The sequence below is a fragment of the Chiloscyllium plagiosum genome, unplaced genomic scaffold, assembly GCF_037043375.1.
Source record: "Chiloscyllium plagiosum isolate Xiang-an unplaced genomic scaffold, Cpla_swu_hap1 HiC_scaffold_21, whole genome shotgun sequence".
NCBI lineage: Eukaryota > Metazoa > Chordata > Chondrichthyes > Orectolobiformes > Hemiscylliidae > Chiloscyllium > Chiloscyllium plagiosum.
In genome coordinates, this window is record NW_028270159.1 from 71,457,547 (window position 1) to 71,471,350 (window position 13,804).

Sequence of the window (13,804 nt, forward strand, 5' to 3'; positions counted from 1 at the left end):
TTGTGATAAAAATAATGATGTTTTTAAGAATGTGAACCTCATGGCTTGTTGGAGCCAAGGAGAGGAGGGACTTGTGCTGTATATAATGGGAGACTTTGTAAGCCTCAGCGCGCCTTTTCTTTAAGGGTGCCCGACTCTGCAGACTTGACTTGTTAATAAAACTTTGTTTTCCTGAATTTGTCTAGAGCGATTATTGAGAAGCGATTTTCGTTTCTAACAACTATCAAGAACAGATAAGCAGGGTTGATCTTATGGAAACAGGATTCTGAGGAGCTTGACAGAGTAGATGTTGACTAGATCTTCTAGCACCAGTGAAGTCTCAAACCAGGGGACATTACATAAGGGAACATTCATTTTAGAAAAAGTAAATAATGTTTTCTCTCAGTGAATGGCTAGAATTTTCCCGCCCAAACAATTGTGAAAGTTAAATGTGGGAGGGAAATGGTTGGGTTACTCTTTGGAGGGTTGTTCTGGCTTGTTGGGCTGAAGGGCCTGTTTCCACATAGTAGGGAATCTGGGATTCTATCTCAAATTATTTTAAAAGAGGGCAGATAGATTTTTGAAATATTGAGCAGTTGAGGGCTATGTGGATCAAGCATAAAAGAGGTGTTGAGGTCTGGGTTGATCAAGCCATGATCTGATAGAATGGGGGAACAAGCTGAAGGCGATGAATGCCCTCCTCCTGCTCCAATTCCTTGAGGCTCCATTTCATGCTTTTTTGACTCCAAAGAAGAGAGTGATACAATGTGCTAAAGATCTCAGATGTTGTGTAAAGGAGTGAAAAAGTGGTGTTTATGTACTGATTCAGATGGCATTGATTCATCATGAGTAGGAAGGCAATTCCCTCCATGAATAAAGGAAATCTACTGCAGAGCTCACACAAAGGGAATTCTTACCCTCAGCAAACTCTCCCATCACATTACCCAACAAATCAGCTAAAGCAGGACACACTGCGCATGTTCTCGCCAACAAAGGACTCCGGGTGATTGATGTCAGCACCGGACCAATGAAAGGACGGTGGGCGGTATTGGATGACCGAGCGGGATGTTGGTCCTCCAACCAATCAAAGTGAATGAAGGGCGGAGCTAAACTAAACCATGTGATCACCCTCGCGTGCGGCGCACAGTCGCTGTAATGAATGCTCGGGAAGTTATGGAGAGAAAGGATACGGTAAGGAAAGAAATAAACAGGGAAATGGGAGAAAAACTGTGTTGCTATGAGCGGAGAGGTTTTACAAACAAATTGTGCACGTCGGAAAACACAAATTTGAACATCCCAGTCCCGTGTTTGCAGTAAACGAGGCGTGAGCGCCGCCATCTTTATTCGGGACAACGATTCACTGGACATGTGTGGAGCCGCCATCTTTGTAGGGGGCAAGGTGCAGCCAGGCGCATGTGCAGCCTTTCTCTGGTATAGAGTCATTGTGATCATAGCAGCCAATACTGCTCTGATTCACCTCCAGGCTCCCTCATGGCCACTTTGTCAATATCTAGCTTCCTCAGTCTCGAACCATGAGTGTATTTTTGGTCTGTTTACTACTGTATTATGACTTTTATAGACCCTTTGCAAATGAGTTTTTCATTGCGGCCCAGCCCCTGACCATGTACTGCTCTATTATCAGATTACTTTTTTCTTGAATATTTTTGACAGACAAGAATTCTTTTTTCCAACAAGCAAGTGTATTTTCCTTCCATTTCTGACTATCAAATTCTGCACCATTTTCATTCCCTGTAATCAATTTTGCACTCCCTGAAACATCAACTGTGTTTCTCCTTCCACAGATACCAGTGATTAATGCCAAAGCCCTGTTGCTTGTGGAGAGGGTGATGTTTGACTTTCTTGTACAGCTGCAGTTTGTGTGGTGAAGGTGCTCCTACAATGTGGTTGGGTAAGAGACATTATAGATTATTCATTACAGCAACAGTGATGATTTGAAAATAATGTCAAATCAACAACAGTTTGTATTGTTATTATCATGCTTATAATTTCACAAAAATACTATTGAGAACTTTAGACAGAAGGCCAGAGATGGAGATATTAGGTCAGGTGACCAAAAGCAGGTTTTGAGGGATGTCTTAAAGGTGGAAAGCAGACCTGTGAGATTTTGGCTGCGAATTTCAGACCATGCTGCTTCAGCAACTGTAGAAACAGTCACACAGATGAAGTAATGAATTAACAAATGGTTGGGAGTCTCAAAGAAAATGGGTTGTCGAGGTCTCAAAGTGTGTGTGGTGCAGGGAGCTAGGGATTATCACAGCCAGGAATTAAATCAAGTGTGAGAAATTTAAATTGAGGGATATTGGCCACATGCTGGTAGGTGAGACTAGATTGGGTTGGGATATCTGGTTGGCATGGACGGGTTAGACCGAAGGGTCTGTTTCCATGCTGTACATCTCTATGACTCTATGTTGTTGCTTATGAATAGGAGACTTTTGATGAATCAACAAGCAGATATTTAGATGTTCTTGAGATTACAGGGAGGTTGAATGTGGGAAGCTGGCCAGGGAGTGAGTTTGGATAATGAAGTCTAGAGATAACACAATGTGGATGAAAGTATATGAGCTGAGACAAGGGTGAAATCAGCTAGAAATAGTGATCTTGGAGTGGGACTGAGCTATCACCCTCACCTCACCTCTGGGATTCAGCTGGTTGTCAGGTTGTGAATGAGGGCGGTGACACAATCGGGAGCTGAGTGGCCCTGGTGGAGCCTAAAGTGAGTGTCGCTCAGCTGACTGTTGCAGAGCAACTGCTGCTTGGTAGCCCTGGTGATGACATCTTCCATCACTTTACTGCTGATCGAGTGTGGACTGATAGATGGAAATTGCCTGGGTTGGATTGTCCTGTGTTTTTGTGTTTAACATTCCTGGGCAATGTTTCGCATTTTTGGTAGATGCCAGTGCTGGAGCGGTACGTGGCTCGGTGGGTGGCAAGTTCTGGAGCACAAGCCATCAGTATTATTGCCAGAATATTGGCAGGGCCTGTAACCTTTGCACTACTTAACCATTTCTTGATGTTATTCAAACTGAATCGAACTGGCTTAAAACTCACATCTGTGATGTTGGAAACCACTAGAGAAGGCTGAGATGGATCATCCCATTTTGCACTTCTGGCTGAAGATTGCTGCAAATGCTGTCATCTTATCTGGTGCATGGATGTGTGAGGCCCCTCCATCAGTAAGGGTGGGAATATCTGTGATGCTTCCATCAGTGAGTTGTTTAATCGTCCATCACCGTTCACAACTGGGTGTTGCAGAACTGCAGAGCTCCGATCTGTTCCATTGGATGTTGGATCACTTAGCTGTGTTGCTTGCTGCTGATGCTGTTTGATATGCAGGTAATTCTGTTTGATAGCTTCACCAGATTAGCACTTCATTTTTAGGTCTGCCTGGTGCTGCTCATGGCATGCCCTCTTTTGCTGTCCATTGTGATGGGTGAGAGCAGGATTTACAACCCCATGAGATTACAGATTGTGCTGGAGTACAGTTCTGCTGCTGTTGATGTCCCACAGTACCTCATAGATACCCTGTTTGAGATCCTACATCTCTTTGTAGTCTGTCCCATTTAGAACGGTGATAGTGCCACTCAACACAGTGGAGGTTTTCTCAACTTTAAGGCAAGGCATTGTCTCCAAAAGGAACATGTGATGGTCGTTCTTACCGATACTGTCATGGCCAGACATATCTGCAGCTGGTCAATTCATAACAATGAGATCAAGTATGTTTTTTTCCCTCTTGTTGGTTCCCTCAGCACCCGCTGCAGACTCAGTTGAGCAGCTGTGTCCTTCAGGACCTGGCCAGCTCAGTCAGTAATTCTGTTGCAGAGGTAGTCTCGATTGTGGACATTGAAATCCTGTACCCAGAGTACGTTTGACACCATTTTGTTGCCTCAGTGCTTCCTTCAAAATTGTTCAACACGAAGGAGAACTGATTCATCAGCCAAGGGAGGACAGTACGTGGTAATCAGCAGGAGCCATGAGACTCCCGGGGCGAATCCTCCCTGTCTGTACACCACTGTGCCACCATCTCTGTCTGGTCTGTGCTGCCGGTGGGACAGGACATATCCAGAGATTTTAGGAGAAATTGAAGACTGCAGATGCTGGAGGTCAGAGTCGAGAGTGTGGTGCTGGAAAAGCACACCAGATCAGACTGATGAAGGGCTGAGGCTCAAAACATCGATTCTCCTGCTCCTCTGATGCTGCCTGACTGTTGTGCTTTTCCAGCACCACACTCTCAATATCTAGGATGGTGATGGTGGTGTCTTGTAATTGTCTGTAAGGGATGATTCCGTGAATATGACTATGTCAGGCTGCTTCTTGACTAGTCTGAGGTACAGCTCTCCACATTTTGGCACCAAAAACTAGATGTTAGTGAGGAGGACGTTGCACCATCGAGAGGGCTGATTCTGTGGTTGTAATTTCTGGTGCCTTGTTAGATGCCACATGGTTCATCCAGTTTCATTCCTGTGTTGAGACTTTGCAGTGATTAGTACAGTGAGTAGCTGGCTGGGCCGCTGTCAGGTTGGCAGGATTTATTTTACCATTGACAATGGTTTCATGGAAATCAGGAGATTCCTAATTCCAGTTATTTTTTCGTGAATTCAGATTCCACCATCTGCCAAGATGGGATTCGAACTAGGACTTCAGTCGTTTGTTTTAATATTCTGGATAAAAGCTAAACACATCAGGTTTGTTCACTCATTTTAAATATCACTAACCCTGGATTTGTTTCTTTGTAAAACACTGTCCATCATCCTGTCTCCTCTATCCTCCCCTCCAATAACATGAGTGAGGAGCACATGGAGTTTCTCTGTCACCGTGACTGAGATAATCCGATCTGCTGCTTCCCTCCCTCCCACTAGCCCACTGAGCCAAACTGCCTCACATGGTGTTCCTGGTTTTTGTCCTAAACCTACATCTTTCTCCAGTCTCTTGTTAAGCCTTATCAGAGCTCAGCTTTACAATTTACCCAAAGCTTGCTAAATCACAGACTTTCCAACACTCTGTCTCCTCCTCCTCCTCACCGATTCACAGATATTGTTCCTTGTTCTGGCTGTCTGTCTTTTCTGGTTATGCCCTTCTCTCCCCTTCTTTGAAAAACTTCCTTTTGACCTCACGGTTTTTGGAAAATCCTGCTCCATTTCCACTCTCTCTTTCCTTTCTGAATTCCTTGCATTTGGTGTCCCTCCAGTATCTATCCTTGCTCTCTCCTGTATCTTCGAGGAGAAAGTGAGGTCTGCAGACGCTGGAGATCAAAGCTGAAACTTTATTGCTGGAACAGCACAGCAGGTCAGGCAGCATCTAGGGAACAGAAGATTCGACGTTTCGGGCACATGCCCTTCTTCAGGAATGAGACAGGCCGCCTACTTGCGGAGCGATTCAGAGAGCACCTCTGGGCCACCCGGACGAACCAACCCAATCACCCTGTAGCACAGCATTTCAACTCCCCCTCCCACTCCACCGAGGATATGCAGGTCATTGGACTCATCCACCGCCAAACCACAACAACGCGACGGTCGGAGGAGGAGCGTCTTATCTTCCGACTGGGAACCCTCCAACCACAGGGGATGAACTTGGACTTCACCAGTTTCTTCATCCCCCCTCCCCCCACCTTGTCTCAGCCGAATCCCTCCAGCCCGGCACCGCCTTCCTGATCTGCAGTCTTCTTCTTGACCTCTCCGCCTCCACCCTACTCCGACCTATCACCCTCACCTTGACCTCTTTCCACCTATCACATTTCCAACGCCCCTCCTCCAATTCCCTCCTCCCTACCTTTTATCTTCTCCTGCTGAACACTCTCTGCTCATTCCTGAAGAAGGGCATGTGCCCGAAACGTCGAATCTTCTGTTCCCTAGATGCTGCCTGACCTGCTGTGCTGTTCCAGCAATAAAGTTTCAGCTCTCCTGTATCTCACCTACATACTGCCAGGAGTTGACATTGTGAAAAAGCACCATGTTAGGTTTCACATGTACACTGACACTGTCGAGCTCTCCCTCCCCACCATCCCTCTCCATTGTTCCACTGTTACTCAGTTACCAAACTGCTTATCACATTCCCACTACTTGATTAGCTGCAGTTTCCTCCAATGAAACATTGTAACGGTTAAACCCATTGCCTTCAGTTGTTATTCCAAACTCCTTTCTCTTACTGCTGAGCCTCTCCCTCTCCCTGGTAACTGTCTGAGGCAGAAATACGTTCTTCACAATATTGCTGTTATATTTGACCCTAAGGTGACCTTCTGATCAGACATCTGCACAATCCCAAACACCAGGGAATTCCAATCTCTTAAACATTGTTTGTCTCCACCTCACCCCAGCTCCATTGCTACTGAAACCCCTTACCCGCCTCTGTGTCGCCTTAAACTTGGCGAATCTGAAGCAGAACCCTTGATTCCGCGACTGACCCAGAATCTGGTTCCAGACTCCCTTTTCAGTATTCACACTCGGAAACATCCACTCAGTATTTATCCTGTCAAACCCCTTAAGAATCCCATCTGTCTCAATGAGATCACCTCTCTTTCTCCAAAATCCAGTGAGTAGAGTCCCAACCTGTTCAGCCTTTATTTAAAAGATAATCTCTCCAAACCAGGGATCATCCCAGTGAATCTTCCCTGCTGAAAAATATGTTGCTGGAAAAGCACAGCAGGTCAGGCAGCATGCAAGGAGCAGGAGAATCAATGTTTCGGGCATAAGCCCTTCTTCAGCTTATGCCCAAAACGTTGATTCTCCTTCTGCTTGGATGCTGCCTGACCTGCTGCGCTTTTCCAGCAACACATTTTTCAGCTCTGATCTCCAGCATCTGCAGTCCGCACTTTCTACTAGTGAATCTTCCCTGAAATGCCTCCAATAAAGTGACACATTTCCTTATCTAAAGGGACCAAAACTGCTCACTTTACTCCAGATATGGTGGTCTCACCACCACTTCCTCACGTTACTCTCAGGTATATACTCCAAACTCTCATACTGAAAACCCTCTAAACAAAACATTCCATTCCCCTTCCTGATGACCTGTTGTAACTATGTACAGTAATCCTGCGCCAGGAGGAGGGGATGGTGTGGGTTTCTAACTTGAACTGAGAGTGACAGATTTTATAAACTTGTATTACAGGATATTACAGGTGGACATTCAGATGGTAATCTCAGTAAATGTTCTGCCAAACTCTGAATTACTCAGTACATCAGGACCTGGATATTCGCATTGTGAGTATTGCGTTCCAGATCAATCCTATTTGCTGCTTAAAAATTCTCCTTTGAATCATCACATTCTCTCAAAAGGTCTCCCCAAACCATCATGTGTTATGTAATCCTTTTATAATGATGTGATGAGTGTAAGGTTTATTATTCGAATGTGTAATTTTTGTACAAGGATGCCTCGGAGAGGGAGCAGAATATTCTTAAAGGGGAGAATAACCATTTTGAGGGGAGGCTGTTGTTTATTGGTATCAATGACATAGGAATAGAATAGTTCACATTGTTGGATCATTCAAATCTCTTGTGGGGTAGAATCGACCTTCATCAGAAGGATGGATTGTACCTGCACTGAAAGGGAAGAGTTGCTAGTTCTATTCAAGAGGCATTAAACCAGTGAAGGAATGGAGGTAAACTCAAAAGAGTGAGGAAAGAGCCAAGTCTGCGGCTGGTACAGTTCAGGCGTCAAACAGTCAAGGCAGGCAAGGGCAAGGCACAGAATGAGGTAGGACTGAGCAGTTACACTGCATTTATTTCAATGCAGGAGGCCCGATAGGTCAGGCAGAGGAGCTCAGGGTATGGTTTTGAACATGGCACTGGGATATTACAGCAATTACAGAGGTATGACTTAGGAATGGTTAGGACCAGCAGCTTAATGTTCCAAGGTATAGATGCTATAGCAAGGATAGAAAGGGGGCAACAGAGCAGGGGGGTGAGATGGTTTTGATGAGGGATAACATTATGGCTGGGCTTCAGGAGGATAATCCTGGAAGTACATCCAGGCAAGTTGTACAGGTGGAACTGAGAAATAAATAGTCAGCCGGGAATTGAGAAGCAAATTTACTAACAGATCACTTATCTGTAAGAATAGTATGATTGTATACAAGACTTGACCTTTTTTAATTCATTCACAGGATGAGGGTGTCACTGGCTGGGCCTCAAGGGCAGTTAAGATTCAACCACGTTGCTGTGGGTCTGGAATCACATGTAGGCCAGACCAGGTAAGGATGGCAGATTCCTTCCCTGAAGGATATTAGTGAATCTCATGGGTTTTTTTTTGCAACAATCAACAATGGATTCATGGTCTTTAATAGATTCTTACTTCCACATTTTTATTGAATTCACATTCCACTGTCTGCTGTGACGGGATCCAAACTCTGAGCCCCAGAACGTTATCTGGGTGTTTGGATTATCCATCTAGTGATAGTATCACTAGACCATTGGGCAGGGTGAGTGACTGAGGTATCAGTGGGGCAGCACATCAGCACCAAATATCCCATGGTCCCGGTGGAAGGGCTGGGGAGGGAAATATATCCCTGGTGGTGGGGTCTGACTGTAGGTAGCGGAAATTGCAGAGGTTAATGCGCTGTATCTGGAGATTCGTGGGGTGGCAGGTGAGGACCGGTGGATTATATTCTTATTGTGGTTGGAGGGGTGGGGGGAAAGGTGGAGGTACAGGAAGTGGAGGATATGCATTAGAGGACATTGTTGATCACGTGGGAGGGAAATGCAGTCCTTGAAATAGGAATCCTTTCTGGGATGTCCTGGAGTGGAATTGCTTCTCCTGGAAGCAGATATGGCAGAGGCGGAGGAATTGGGAGTACAGGTTCATGTTTTTACAGGAATATACTCAAGGGAAATCAGATGAGCAAAAAGGGAACATGAAATATCTCTCGGAAATGGTTTAAGTAGAATCCAAAGCGATTCTACAAATATATCAAGGATAAAAGAAAAAACAGACAAAGAATACAACTTCTTAAAGATCAAGAAGGCCATCTGTGGAACAACAGGAGGTGGGAGAGATACGATGCTACTCTGTTCTAGAGAGTTTGGAGAACTTGATAGTTACCAACAGTGATAACTTGAAAAGTGTCCATGTTACAGAGGAGGTGGTACTGGATGTCTTAAATGGCATCAAGGTGGATAAATCCCTAGGTCCTGATCAGGTGTATCCCAGAAATTTGTGGAAAGCTAGGAAAGCAGTGCCCCTCCCTGAGGTATTTATATCATCGTTTGTGACAGGTGAGGTGCTGGAAGACAGGTGTTGTTATTTTAAAAAGGTGGTAAGGAAAGGCCAGGGAACAAGAGAACAGGCAGCCTGAAGTCAGTGGTAGGCAAGTTGTTGGAAGGAATTCTGAGGGATAGGATTTATATGTATTTGGAAAGACCAGGAAAGATTAAGGATAGTCAACATGACTTTGTGTGAGTAATTCTCTCTTTCTAACTTGAGTTTTTTTGAAGATGTGACAAAGATGATTGATGAAGGCAGACTGTGGACGTTGTCCATGTGGACACTTAACTATGTTCCACAAAGCAGACTGGTTAGCAAGGTTAGATAACATGGAATGTTGGGAGAACTAGCCATTTGGATACAAAACTGGCTTGAAGGTACGAGGCAGAGGATGGTGATGGAGGGTTGCTTTGCGGACTGGAGGCCTGTGAGCAGCATTGTCCTGCAGGAATGGATATTCGGTCCTCAAATAAATGACTTGGATGTGAATATATGAGATATAGTCAGTGGGTTTACAGAAGACACCAAAATTGGAGGTTTAGTGGACAGTGAAGAAGGTCAGTTCAGAATACAACAGGATCTTGATCAGATGGGCCATTGGAGCAAAGAATGGCAGACGGTGTTCAATTTAGACAAATGCGAGGTGCTGCATTTTGGAAAGGCAAATCAGGGCAGGACTTCTACACTTAATGGTAAAGTCCTTCGCAGTGTTGCTGAACAAAGAGACCATGGAGTTCAGATTCATTGTTCGTTGAAAGTAGAGTCGCAGATAGGCAGACTAGTGAAGGTGGTGTTTGGAATGCTTATATTTATTGGTCGATGCATTGAATACAGAAGCTGGGACATCATATTGTGGCTGGACAGGAAATTGATTAAGCCATTTCAGGAATTCTGTTTTAAGTTCAAAATCCCCTGTTCTGGGAAGGATGTTCTGAATCTTGAAAGAGTTCAGACAAGATTGACAAAGACTTTGCCAGGGTTGGAGGATTTGGGCTACAGGGAGAGGCTGGGGGTAATTTCCCTGGAGAGTCAAAGATTGAGAGGTGACCTCATGTAGATTTGTAAAATCATGAGGGGCATGGATAAGGTGAACAGCCAGGGTCTTTCCCCCCCAGGTTAGGTGGTTCCAAAACAAGATCACATGGGCTTTAGTCAAGCGAGCAAAGATTTAAAAGGGATCTGAGGAGCAAAGTTTTCAAGCTGTGTGTGGTGTGTATTGGATGAGCTGCCAGATGAAGTAGTGGAGGCTGATACAATTACAACATTTGAAAGGCATCTGATTGGGTCCATGAATAGGAAGGGTTTCGAGGGATACGGATCAATAGCTGGGATTAGGATTCCATTCGTTTACGATTCCTAGTTGGCATGGACAAATTGGACCAAAGGTCTGTTTCTGTGCTGTACATCTCTATGACACGAATAAATGAAAATAAGATGTGTTCCTCTTTTGTAGAGAGCTAGCAGAAGCACAGATAATTGTATTTGGAGCTGAGAAGGTTAAGCAGTGAGTTTGACCAGCTGCAAATTTGTGTCTAGGATATTTAATTTGCAGAGAGAAGGGAATTGTTAACAATGTCACAATTTTAGTAACTATTTTCAGGTAATTGGCAAATAATATGTGAACATTATTTTATTCAGTAAGGTCTGAGCATCTGGAACAGTCTGATTGGCAGCTGGACACAGACTCAGCAGTTATTCATAAACAGATTTGGAATTTTACTTTTCAGGGGAAGATTTGGGGGGGCTATGGGCAAATGGGAAGGGAATTGGGACAGATGTGCAACATCTCCAGAGGGAGAGAGTACAGTCCCAACGGGCTGAATAGCCCCCAGCCCCTGTGCTCTGTGATACTGCCCCATTCACTGTGAATGATGAACCTCATCCCATGGCAGATAGAGGGAGGATCCCACCACTCACCTCACAATGGGTCTCTTGTGATTGATGTCAGCGCAGGCCAATAGGGGGCAGAGAGCAGTACTAGAGGACCAGGTCGTACCAGTTTGTCTTCCAACCAATCGGAGTGAATGAGGGCATCCTCAAGGCTGGAACTAAAGAAAGGCACATGTAGCAGAGATCTGAGAAACTGGAGGACATGAGATAGGGAGCGTTCTGTGGCTGGTGAGGAATTATATAAATAAGGAAGAGTTGTGAGGCTGGATGAAGTGACAGTGATCGGGAGAGTTGAGGATGGAGGAATTTAGAGTTAGTGAGGATTAGAGTCATAATGTTATACAGCAAGGAAACAGGCCCTGTGGTCCAACCAGTCCATGCCAACCATAATTCCAAACTGAACTAAGTGTACTTGTCCACATCCATCCAAATATTTCCTAATTATGTACTAATCTTTTAAATATTGTAATTGTATTCACAGCTACCACTTCCTCTGGAAGTTCATTTCACACATATACATTTTAAAAAAAAACCTAATGTCTTTTCTGAAACCTTTCTCATTTCTTCTCAAAATGAATGCACCCGAGATTTGAATCCCCTTCTCCCTCGTCCATTCACCTTATCTACACTCTTTCTGATTTTATAAACCTCTAATAAGGTCACCCCTCAACCTCGTGCACGCCAGTGAAGAAATTCCAGCCTATCCAGCCTCTCCTTAGAACACAATCCCTCCATTCATGGCAACATGCAGGTAAATCTCTCCTGAACCTCCTCCAATTTAATAATATCCTTCCTATAACAGCAGAACCAGAACTGGACAGTGTGTTCCAGAAGAGGCCTTTTCAACGTCCTGTACATCCTCAACATAACGTCCCAACTCCTGTACTCAAAGGTCTGAACAATGAAGGTAAGTGTGCTACGCACCTTCTTAACCACCCTGTCTACATTTGACACAAACTTCAAAGACATGAACCCCTTGGTCTCTTTGTTCCCATATCACTACTCAAGGCCGTACCTTTCTTGAGTGTAAGTCCTACCCTCGTTTGTTTTGTCAGGGTGTTATATTTTGCATTTATTCCAATCCAAAAAATTTTTGAGTATAAAGGCAGTAGGAGTATAATTAAGAGGGAAATCAGGAGGCAAAAAAGGAACGTGAGATAGCTTTGGCGAATTGGGTTAAGGATAATCCAAAGGGCTTTTGTAAATATATGAGGAACAAAAGGCTAACTAGGGAGAAAATAGAGACCCTCAAAGATCAGCAAGGCAGCCATTGTGTGGAGCTGCAGGCGATGGCCGAGATAGGGAAACAAGTATTTTGCATCAGTGTTTACTGTGAAGAAGTAAATGGGAGATATAGAATGTGGGGAAATAAATGGTGACATCTTGAAAAATGTCCATATTACAGAGGAGGAGGAGGTGCTCAATGAGTGGCTAAGGAGCTGGTGCAGGGGAAAAGGATTCACGTTTTTTGGATCGTTGTGATCTCCTCTGGAGTAGAGTTGACCTGCATACGAAGGATGGATTGTACCTGAATTGGAAGGTGTCTAATGTCTATGCAGGGAGACTTGCTGGTGATACTCGGGAGGCATTAAACCAGTGAGGGAGTGGGTGTAAACCCAAGAAGATAGTGAGGAAAGAGATATGTCTGAGGCTGGTACAGTTCAGAAATCAAATAGTCAAGGCAGGCAAGGGCAAGGCACAAACTGAAGTCGGACTGAGCAGTTGAACTGCATTTACTTCAATGCAAGAGGCCTGACAGGGAAGGCAGATGAGCTCAGGGTATGGTTTTGAACATGGCACTCGGATATTATAGCAATTACAGAGGCATCACTCAGGGATGGATAGGCCTGGTAGCTTAATGTTCCAGGGTATAGATGCTATAAGAAGAATAGAAAGGGGGACGAGAGAGGAGGGGGAGTGGCATTTTTGATTTGGGATAGCATTATGTTTTTTCTTAGGGAGGATATTCCTGGGAGTATGCCCAGTGAAGTTATTTAGGTGGAACTGGGAAATAAGAAAGGGATGATCATCTTATTAGGGTTTTCTGCATGGATTTCGTCTGGTCCCTCTGGTTTCCTCCCACAGTCCAAAGATGTGCAGGTTGGGTGGATTGTCCAGGCTGAATTGCCCATAATGTTCAGGGATGTGTACGTTGGGTAGCCCTGGGAAATGCAATGTTACAGCGGGAGGTTAAGAGGCTCTCAGGGTCAGTATCAATGTGATAGGCTGAATGACCTGTTTCCACACTGTTGGGATTCTCTGATAATTCTACTATTTTTAAAATAGTTATAGAAAATAATATATCAGATCTAAAAGTTAAGGTTCTGAATTGGACAAAGGCCAATTTTGATGGCACAAGGCAAGAACATTCACCTGCCCCCTCAAGCCTGCTCTGCCATTCAACAAGATCAGGGCTGATCTTCTCATGGCCTCAGCTCCACATTCCTGCTCTCTCACCAAAACCCTTAATTCTTTTCCTGTTCACAAATCTACATTTTTCCTTAAAGGCATTCAAGTTAATAACGTCAACTGCACTCGGCAGGGAATTCCACAGATTCACAACCCTTTAGCTGAAGAACCTGCTCCTGAACTCAGTCCTAAATCTGCTCCCCCTTATTTTGAGATATTGCTCTGTAGTTTGACCCCCCCCCCCCCCAGTGGAAATAGCCTCCCTGCATCTGTCTTATCTACTCCCTTCATAATTTTATTGTTTCCTCTCCAA

The 13,804-nt window shown here is 44.5% G+C and overlaps 2 long non-coding RNA genes across 6 annotated transcripts in view; both read left to right on the forward strand.

The window, feature by feature from the left end:
• The first annotated feature begins 1,118 nt into the window (after positions 1–1,118).
• LOC148146307 (uncharacterized) lies at positions 1,119–8,182 on the forward strand. Its single transcript, XR_015760815.1, has 5 exons — positions 1,119–1,170; positions 1,782–1,888; positions 4,600–4,682; positions 7,102–7,193; positions 8,096–8,182. It is a non-coding gene; the product is annotated as an uncharacterized LOC148146307 (long non-coding RNA).
• A 3,727-nt stretch (positions 8,183–11,909) lies between these two features.
• LOC148146308 (uncharacterized) overlaps positions 11,910–13,804 on the forward strand; it is a 979,539-nt gene continuing 977,644 nt past the window's right edge. For all 5 annotated transcript variants that reach the window (XR_015760813.1, XR_015760812.1, XR_015760811.1 and 2 more), the window contains exon 1: positions 11,910–11,989. This is a non-coding gene — a long non-coding RNA (uncharacterized LOC148146308). The remainder of the gene's footprint in view (positions 11,990–13,804) is intronic.